Source organism: Taudactylus pleione, unplaced genomic scaffold (genome assembly GCF_031769625.1).
Source record: "Taudactylus pleione unplaced genomic scaffold, aTauple2 ptg000040l, whole genome shotgun sequence".
NCBI classification, from domain to species: domain Eukaryota; kingdom Metazoa; phylum Chordata; class Amphibia; order Anura; family Myobatrachidae; genus Taudactylus; species Taudactylus pleione.
The window spans coordinates 13,544,284-13,554,669 of record NW_028284442.1 but is presented as its reverse complement, the minus strand read 5'-3'; positions in this window follow the sequence as shown (position 1 = coordinate 13,554,669).

Below are 10,386 nucleotides of genomic sequence, written 5' to 3'. Positions count from 1 at the left end.
AAAAAAGTATTGACTCAGAACACATATTACAAACAGAAAGTAAAAAGTAGAAAATACACCCAATATATGAGACAGACCTAAATATATAACAGGATATATGGAGAATAAAAACAAATAAAAAATAAAAAATGACATATATAAAATATATATATATATATATATATATATAATATATATTAGGGGTGAGCGGGTTCGGATTTCTGAAATCCGAACCCCCCCGAGCCCCCCCGATCCGAGTCCGATCCGAGTCAGGCTCGACTTTTCCCGCCTGACTCGGATCTGAAAGCGAGGCAAAACGTCATCATCCCGCCTTCCGAGTCTCGCGGGTTTTGGATCCTATATAAGGTACCCGCGTCGGCGCCATTTTCTCACTCGGCTGTGGACAGTGAAGAGGGAGGGTGGGAGTTAGGGCTGTGTAGTGTAGTGTAGTGTAGTGCTGCTGTTGTCCACTACTTCAAAGTCCATAGGGGCTGGCTGTGTTGTGCTGTGCTGCTGTTGTTAATAGGGGCTGTGTCCACTACTTCAAAGTCCATAGGGGCTGGCTGGACTGTGTTGTGCAGTCAGTTCTCAATAGGGGCTGTGTCCACTCCAAAGTCCTGTGCAGTGTACCAGTCCTAAAGGAGTGCTGTAGTGTTGTCCAGGGGGTGCTCTGTCCATCAGGGGTGCTCCCCCCAAGTGCTAAAAAAATAATATATTTTCTGTGTTTGTGAATTGTGTGCGCAGTAGCCGCACGTGCATCAACAAAGTAGTGCCAAGCGTGCGCCTGTGTCATAAGTAAAGGGCCGGCTGGCTTGACCGTTAAAGGGTGCTGTAACCCCCGAAAGTACACTCCAGTCCAAACCAAAAAAAAATTATTTTCTGTGTTTGTGAATTGTGTGCGCAGTAGCCGCACGTGCATCAACAAAGTAGTGCCAAGCGTGCGCCTGTGTCATAAGTAAAGGGTCGGCTGGCTTGACCGTTAAGGGTGCTGTAACCCCCGAAAGTACACTCCAGTCCAAACCAAAAAAAAAATTATTTTCTGTGTTTGTGAATTGTGTGCGCAGTAGCCGCACGTGCATCAACAAAGTAGTGCCAAGCGTGCGCCTGTGTCATAAGTAAAGGGCCGGCTGGCTTGACCGTTAAGGGTGCTGTAACCCCCGAAAGTACACTCCAGTCCAAACCAAAAAAAAAATTATTTTCTGTGTTTGTGAATTGTGTGCGCAGTAGCCGCACGTGCATCAACAAAGTAGTGCCAAGCGTGCACCTGTGTCATAAGTAAAGGGCCGGCTGGCTTGACCGTTAAGGGTGCTGTAACCCCCGAAAGTACACTCCAGTCCAAACCAAAAAAAAAATTATTTTCTGTGTTTGTGAATTGTGTGCGCAGTAGCCGCACGTGCATCAACAAAGTAGTGCCAAGCGTGCGCCTGTGTCATAAGTAAAGGGCCGGCTGGCTTGACCGTTAAAGGGTGCTGTAACCCCCAAAGTACACTCCAGTCCAAACCAAAAAAAAATTATTTTCTGTGTTTGTGAATTGTGTGCGCAGTAGCCGCACGTGCATCAACAAAGTAGTGCCAAGCGTGCGCCTGTGTCATAAGTAAAGGGCCGGCTGGCTTGACCGTTAAAGGGTGCTGTAACCCCCGAAAGTACACTCCAGTCCAAACCAAAAAAAAATTATTTTCTGTGTTTGTGAATTGTGTGCGCAGTAGCCGCACGTGCATCAACAAAGTAGTGCCAAGCGTGCGCCTGTGTCATAAGTAAAGGGCCAGCTGGCTTGACCGTTAAGGGTGCTGTAACCCCCGAAAGTACACTCCAGTCCAAACCAAAAAAAAAATTATTTTCTGTGTTTGTGAATTGTGTGCGCAGTAGCCGCACGTGCATCAACAAAGTAGTGCCAAGCGTGCGCCTGTGTCATAAGTAAAGGGCCGGCTGGCTTGACCGTTAAGGGTGCTGTAACCCCCGAAAGTACACTCCAGTCCAAACCAAAAAAAAAATTATTTTCTGTGTTTGTGAATTGTGTGCGCAGTAGCCGCACGTGCATCAACAAAGTAGTGCCAAGCGTGCACCTGTGTCATAAGTAAAGGGCCGGCTGGCTTGACCGTTAAGGGTGCTGTAACCCCCGAAAGTACACTCCAGTCCAAACCAAAAAAAAAATTATTTTCTGTGTTTGTGAATTGTGTGCGCAGTAGCCGCACGTGCATCAACAAAGTAGTGCCAAGCGTGCGCCTGTGTCATAAGTAAAGGGCCGGCTGGCTTGACCGTTAAAGGGTGCTGTAACCCCCAAAGTACACTCCAGTCCAAACCAAAAAAAAAATAATTTTCTGTGTTTGTGAATTGTGTGCGCAGTAGCCGCACGTGCATCAACAAAGTAGTGCCAAGCGTGCACCTGTGTCATAAGTAAAGGGCCGGCTGGCTTGACCGTTAAGGGTGCTGTAACCCCCGAAAGTACACTCCAGTCCAAACCAAAAAAAAAATTATTTTCTGTGTTTGTGAATTGTGTGCGCAGTAGCCGCACGTGCATCAACAAAGTAGTGCCAAGCGTGCGCCTGTGTCATAAGTAAAGGGCCGGCTGGCTTGACCGTTAAAGGGTGCTGTAACCCCCAAAGTACACTCCAGTCCAAACCAAAAAAAAAAATATTTTCTGTGTTTGTGAATTGTGTGCGCAGTAGCCGCACGTGCATCAACAAAGTAGTGCCAAGCGTGTGCCTGTGTCATAAGTAAAGGGCCGGCTGGCTTGACCGTTAAAGAGTGCTGTAACCCCCAAAGTACACTCCAGTCCAAACCAAAAAAAAAATTATTTTCTGTGTTTGTGAATTGTGTGCGCAGTAGCCGCACGTGCATCAACAAAGTAGTGCCAAGCGTGCGCCTGTGTCATAAGTAAAGGGCCGGCTGGCTTGACCGTTAAAGGGTGCTGTAACCCCCGAAAGTACACTCCAGTCCAAACCAAAAAAAAATTATTTTCTGTGTTTGTGAATTGTGTGCGCAGTAGCCGCACGTGCATCAACAAAGTAGTGCCAAGCGTGCGCCTGTGTCATAAGTAAAGGGCCGGCTGGCTTGACCGTTAAAGGGTGCTGTAACCCCCAAAGTACACTCCAGTCCAAACCAAAAAAAAAATTATTTTCTGTGTTTGTGAATTGTGTGCGCAGTAGCCGCACGTGCATCAACAAAGTAGTGCCAAGCGTGCGCCTGTGTCATAAGTAAAGGGCCGGCTGGCTTGACCGTTAAAGGGTGCTGTAACCCCCAAAGTACACTCCAGTCCAAACCAAAAAAAAAATTATTTTCTGTGTTTGTGAATTGTGTGCGCAGTAGCCGCACGTGCATCAACAAAGTAGTGCCAAGCGTGCGCCTGTGTCATAAGTAAAGGGCCGGCTGGCTTGACCGTTAAAGGGTGCTGTAACCCCCAAAGTACACTCCAGTCCAAACCAAAAAAAAAATTATTTTCTGTGTTTGTGAATTGTGTGCGCAGTAGCCGCACGTGCATCAACAAAGTAGTGCCAAGCGTGCGCCTGTGTCATAAGTAAAGGGCCGGCTGGCTTGACCGTTAAAGGGTGCTGTAACCCCCGAAAGTACACTCCAGTCCAAACCAAAAAAAAATAATTTTCTGTGTTTGTGAATTGTGTGCGCAGTAGCCGCACGTGCATCAACAAAGTAGTGCCAAGAGTGCGCCTGTGTCATAAGTAAAGGGCCGGCTGGCTTGACCGTTAAAGGGTGCTGTAACCCACAAAGTACACTCCAGTCCAAACCAAAAAAAAAATTATTTTCTGTGTTTAGCCGCACGTATATATCAAATCGATATAACATAAATGGAGGACCAAACTTTCACCGATAAAAATAAAATAGAGAAAGATCAAGAACCACTTCCTCCTAGTGCTGAAGCTGCTGCCACTAGTCATGACATAGACGATAACATGCCATCAACGTCGTCTGCCAAGGCCGATGCCCAATGTCATAGTAGAGGGCACATACAATCCCAAATGGCAAAGTTCAGGAAAATGACCTTGAAAAAGACATTTAAATCAGCTGAAGAGAAACGTAAACTTGCCAATATGCCATTTACGACACGGAGTGGCAAGGAACGGCTAAGGTCGATCCCTAGTATGTTCATGACTAGTGGTTCAGCTTCACATGACGATGGAAGCCCTCCTCCCACTAAAAAAATCAAAAGAGTTAAGCTGGCAAAAGCACAGCGAAGAACTGTGCTTTCTAAGAAGATATCACAAATCCCCAAGGAGAGTCCAAGTGTGGTGGTGGTTGCGATGCCTCACCTTCCCAGCACTGGACGGGAAGAGGTGGCTCTTTCCACCATTTGCACGCCCCCTGCAAGTGCTGAAAGGAGCACCCACAGTCCACTTGCTGATATGCAAATTGAAGATGTCACTGTTGAAGTACAACAGGATGAGGATACTGGTGTAGCTGGCGCTGAGGAGGAAGTTGGCGAGGAGGATTCTGATGGTGATGTGGTTTGTTTAAATCAGGCTCCGGGGGAGACAGTTGTTGTCCGTGGGATGAAAAAGCCCATCACGGTCATGCCTGGGCAGAAGACCAAACATTCCACCTCTTTGGTCTGGCAATATTTCTATCCAAATCCGGACAACAACTGTCTTGCCATATGTACCATATGTAAAGGTGAAATAAGTAGGGGTAGGGACGTCAACCACCTAGGAACATCCTCCCTTATACGGCACCTGCAGCGCGTTCATAAAAAGTTACTGTCAAGTTCAGAAACTTTGGCTAAGACCGTAAGCAGTCCAGGGACACCTAAATCCCGTTGTCCTGTTGTATCCAAGTGCCTGCAAACCACACCGTCAACTCCCTCCTCGTCAATTTCCTCCTTAGTCAGGATCGGAAGTAGTCGTGCAGGCCATGTCACTGGCATGACTGACTCTCCTATCCGGGATTCCTCTGGAGGATCCTGCATTGCTACGCCTACTGCTGCCGCTGCTGCTGTTGCTGCTGCTGGGAGTCGTTCATCATCCCAGAGAGGAAGTAGGAACACCACTACTTTTACTAAACAATTGACCCTCCAACAGTCCTTAGCGAGGAGGATGAAGTACGACAGCAGTCATCCTGAAGCAAAACGTATAACTGAGGCCTTGACTGCTATGTTGGTGTTAGACGTGCGTCCGGTATCCGCCATTAGTGCAGTGGGATTTAGACAATTGATGGAGGTAGTGTGTCCCCGGTTCCAAATCCCGTCTAGATTCCACTTCACTAGGCAGGCGATACCGAGACTGTACAGAAACGTCAGAAAAAGTGTCCTCAGTGTCCTGAAAAATGCCGTTGTACACAATGTCCACTTAACCACGGACATTTGGACAAGTGGAACAGGGCAGACTAAGGACTATATGACTGTGACAGCCCACTGGGTAGATGTATCACCTTACGAAGCAACAGCAGCAGCGTCACCAGTAGCAGCATCTCAGAAACGCCAGCTCGTTACAAGGCAGGCTACGCTGTGTATCACCGGTTTCAGTAAGAGGCACACCGCCGACTACCTCTTAGAGAAACTGAGGGAAATCATCGCCCAGTGGCTTACCCCACTTAGACTCTCCTGGGGATTTGTGATATCTGACAATGCCACCAATATTGTGCGGGCATTACATCTGGGCAAATTCCAGCACATCCCATGTTTTGCTCACACAATAAACTTGGTGGTGCAGAATTTTCTGAAAAGCGACAGGGGCGTGCAGGAGACGCTTTGGGTGGCCCGAAAAATTTCTGGCCACTTTCGCCATTCAACGACTGCGTGCCGAAGACTGGAGCGCCAGCAAACACTCTTGAACCTGCCCCGCCATCACCTGAAGCAAGAGGTTGTGACGCGGTGGAACTCAACCCTCTATATGCTTCAGAGGATGGAGGAGCAGCAAAAGGCCATACAAGCCTATACATCCACCTATGACATAGGCAAAGGAGGGGGTATGCACCTGACTCAAGCGCAGTGGAGAATGATTTCCGTGTTGTGCAAGGTTCTCCAGCCCTTCGAACTTGCCACACGTGAAGTCAGTTCAGACACAGCCAGCTTGAGTCAGGTCATTCCCCTCATCAGGCTTTTGCAGAAGCAGCTGGAGAAAGTGAAGGAGGAGCTAAGACGGAGCGATTCCGCTCGGCATGTGGGACTTGTGGATGAAGCCCTTCATTCGCTTTGCCAGGATTCCAGGGTGGTCAATCTGTTGAAATCAGACCACTACATTTTGGCCACCGTGCTTGATCCTAGGTTTAAAGCCTATGTGGTGTCTCTCTTTCCGGCCGACACAAGCCTGCAGAGGTGCAAAGACCTGCTGGTGAACACACTGTCAGCTGAAGCGGAACGTGACACGTCAACGGCTCCTTCTTCATTTTCTCCCGCAACTGGGGCTGCCAGGAAAAAACTTAGGTATCCTAAGCAACCCGCTGGCGGTGATGCAGGGCAGGCAGGACCAAGTTTGGACATCTGGTCCGGACTGAAGGACCTGGCAACAATTTCTGACATGTCCACTGTCACTGCATATGATACTGTCACCATTGACAGAATGGTGGAGGATTACATCGGTGACAGCATCCAAGTAGGCATGTCAGACAGTCCATACCTGTACTTGCAGGAAAAAGAGGCAATTTGGAGGCCCCTGTACAAGCTGGCTCTATTTTACCTGAGTTGCCCCCCCTCCAGTGTGTACTCCGAAAGAGTGTTTAGTGCAGCCGGGAACCTTGTCAGCGAAAGGCGTAGGAGGTTGCTTCCACAGAATGTGGAGAAGATGATGTTCATCAAAATGAATTATCAGCTCTTCCAGGGAGACCAGCCTCCAGAAGGTACAGAGGGACCTGTGGTGGTGGATTCAAGTGGGGACGAGTTAATACTTTGTGAGGATGAGGATGTACACACTGAAGAGGGTGAGGAATCGGTGGATGAGGAGGATGAGGATGACATCTTGCCTCCGTAGAGCCAGTTTGTGCAGGGACACATTAATTGCCAGCTTGTTTTGTGGGGGCCCAAACGAACCAATCATTTCAGCCACAGTTGTGTGGCAGACCCTGGCGCTGAAATGATTGATTTGTTAAAGTGTGCATGTCCTGTTTATACAACATAAGGGTGGGTGGGAGGGCCCAAGGACAATTCCATCTTGCACTTCTTTTTTTTCTTTGCATTATGTACAGTTTGGGGCCTAGTTTTTCTAACTGCCATCCTGTCTGTCACGTGTTTGTGCCGCCCACTCGTGTCGCTTAGCATAGTCATCCAGCTACCTCGGTGCAACCTTTTGGACATGAAAACACTATTGTGAGGTGTGAGGTGTTCAGAATAGACTGGAAATGAGTGGAAATTAAGGTTATTGAGGTTAATAATAGCATAGGAGCAGAGAAACCAACAAATTCTGTGATTTTAGCTGTTTTTATGCTTTTTAAAAAAAAAATACAGATCCAAAACACAAAACCCAGAACCCAAAACACGGAAGGGTGGTTTTGGCAAAACCAATCCAGATCCAAAACACGAAGAAAGATCCAGATCCAAAACCAAAACACAAAACACGAAAAGTGGCCGGTGCACACCCCTAATATATATATATATAGAAATGAAGGAAAAATAATGGAACATCAAAGGTAAATAAAAAATATATATAAAAAATAAAAGAATTTGAAGAAATCAAAACAGAATAATAGAATGATGGAGGAAATTAATAAAAAAAATAAAATAAAATAAAGGAAATTAATAAAAAAAGGAAAGAGATTTTTTTGGGTGGATTAGAAGTCTGTCCAAGTGAGAGTGTGCATGCCCCTGTGTGCACCTCAGTGTCTTGACATGCATTCTCATGTGTATCAATATAGAAAGACAGGTTATGGTGGTGAGATGCTTTAGCATTACATGCTTAAAGGTATTAATGATACGAATGCTGAACACACGAATCATAAGTACACACAATGGTCTCCCTAAAAACAAGCTTATCTGAATCCATTTCCAAGTGAGATACAGAGAGAACTCAAACCCAAAGGGGAGAGAGAATATCAGGAAAATACCAGCAGTACCAAGTGTAGAGGTAGGTACCCGTGTACAATATATGAAACCCGATAGCTTTCAAAAGCATCTATCTGGTGAATATAATAGCCTATTTAATCCACCACCATAAATCTCGGACTGTGCGGCCATAGGATTCCTACCAACCACCCAGTGTGGATCAACACGATGACAGAGTAAGTTCAGAGAAATATATTGAGAGGATTATTTTCATTAAGTCTTCATGAGGCTACTGTATCCAACGTATGGATCCAAAAGCTTTCTCGCTTCTTTAGGGCTGAGATCCTATCACCCCCAAGAGTCAATGGCGGTATCCAGTCAATTAGATGACATTTAAGGCTTGCCACTTGATGGCCTAGTAGCAGGAAATATCTGGCACCCGGTTTGTCCGAATGCCCAGTTGATAGGGCAGAGCGGATAGATGCCCTATGATTGGCCATTCTGTCTCTAAATCTTTTCGACGTGAGGCCCACATAATACAATCCACAAGGACAGGTAAGATAAGAAATTATAAAGTCCATCATGCAGTGTAATTTGTATTTAATGTGGATCTTCCTACCGGTGTGGGGGTGTGGAAACATCGGTCCAGTTAGCATGGACACACACACAATACAATTCCCACAAGAATAGCAACCAGGTTTCTGCTTCATAAGCTCAGGTATAGTTTTAACTTCTCTTGGATATAGGGTGGGTCTCATTAGTAGTTGCTTAAAGTTGGGTCCACGCTTGTAGGCCATCATTTGCGGATCATAGTTTATAAATGGAAGTGTGTTGTCAGATGTGACAATATGCCAGTGATTTTTCAAGGCTTTAGATGTACTATATGCACTCTTATCAAATTTGGTAGTAAAAATGAGGCGTTGTTTGTTTTTGGGTCGTGATGGTTCCTTATCACTTTGCTTTTGGTGGATACACCATGCTTTAGCAAGACACTTATTTAGCTTCCCCCGACTGTATCCCCTTTCCAGAAATCTGGTGATCATTTCAACTAATTGGTCTTCTCTGATGCTAGGACTGGAATTTATCCGCATAACGCGTAAGAACTGTGAAATTGGCAGGTTGTCCTTAAGAGCTGGTGGATGGTGACTGGTCGTTAATAGGGCCATATTGCGATCAGTTTCCTTACAAAATAACGATGTATTGATGTTCCCTTCGGTATTCGTTATTGTCACATCAAGAAAGTTTATCACCCTATTATTGACCTGATGGGTAATTTAATCAGACTCTGTATTGCATTTAGCTGAATCACCATATCTTCAAACATCTCAGTTCCAGATCATAAAGATATCGTCTATAAATCGCTGATAGAAAGTTATCCATTGACCATAGTTAGGCAAGATATGTGTTTCTTCATATCTTGCCATTTATAAATTTGCGTAAGCGGGTGCCAAATTTGAACCCATTGCGGTTCCTGTTACTTGAATATAGAACACATCTTTATAGTGGAAATGATTATTATAGAGAACCAGAGCTGCTAGTTCTAACACAAATTCTGAAGGTGTATCTCCCCTTGGACCTCGATCAATCAATTTCTTTCTTAATGTCTCCAAACCGTCCTAATGCAGGATCACCGTGTATAATGGGCTAACGTCCATCGTTACCAAGATGGCATCCTTATTGATTGAACCAAGATTTTTCAATTGTTGCAAAAAGTCTCCAGTATCACGAATATAACTTCTGCCTTCCAAAACTATTGGTTGTAGGATACTATCAATGTAGATTGCAAGAGGTTCTAGAAGAGAACCCTGGGCCGAGATTATTGGTCTCCCAGGGGGTCTTGTCAGGGTTTTGTTGATTTTTGGAAGGGTGTATAATATGGGACAACGTGGTTTATCGACTGTCTAAAAGTTGTATAAATCTTCATCAATCCACCTGTGTGTTAAGGCAGTATTCAATACGTGATCAATCTTGGTCTTTATCTCAGGAATAGGATTGCTTCCAGATCTTCTGTATACATCTGTATCTGAAAGTTGTTGCATTATTTCAGAGTTGTAGTCCATCCAATTCTGGACAACAATCGCTCCACCCTTGTCGGCAGGCCTGATTCCAATATGCGGGTTGTCCCTTAATGTTTGCAAAGCCTTCATTTCATCAGGTGGTAGGTTATCATAGGTTTTCATGTTGTCACAGGAACTGATGTCGGAATTCATTAATCTTAAATACGTTTTTATACTGGCATTTGAAAATGGTGGATCAAATACTGAGGGTTTTCTTAAAAGATTTATGTTTGGGAAGAGTCGAATAATTTAAAAAAAATTCTATAAGCCTCATGGTCCTGCCAAAACGATATACGTCAATCGATTTCTCAAATTTGCTATTTCTGTATGTTGGTACAAATGTCAGGCCTTTAGATAGGAGATTCAACTCTGATTGGCCCAGATGAGTATCAGAGAGGTTAGACACAGTGTTTAAATCAGTCTCCTTCG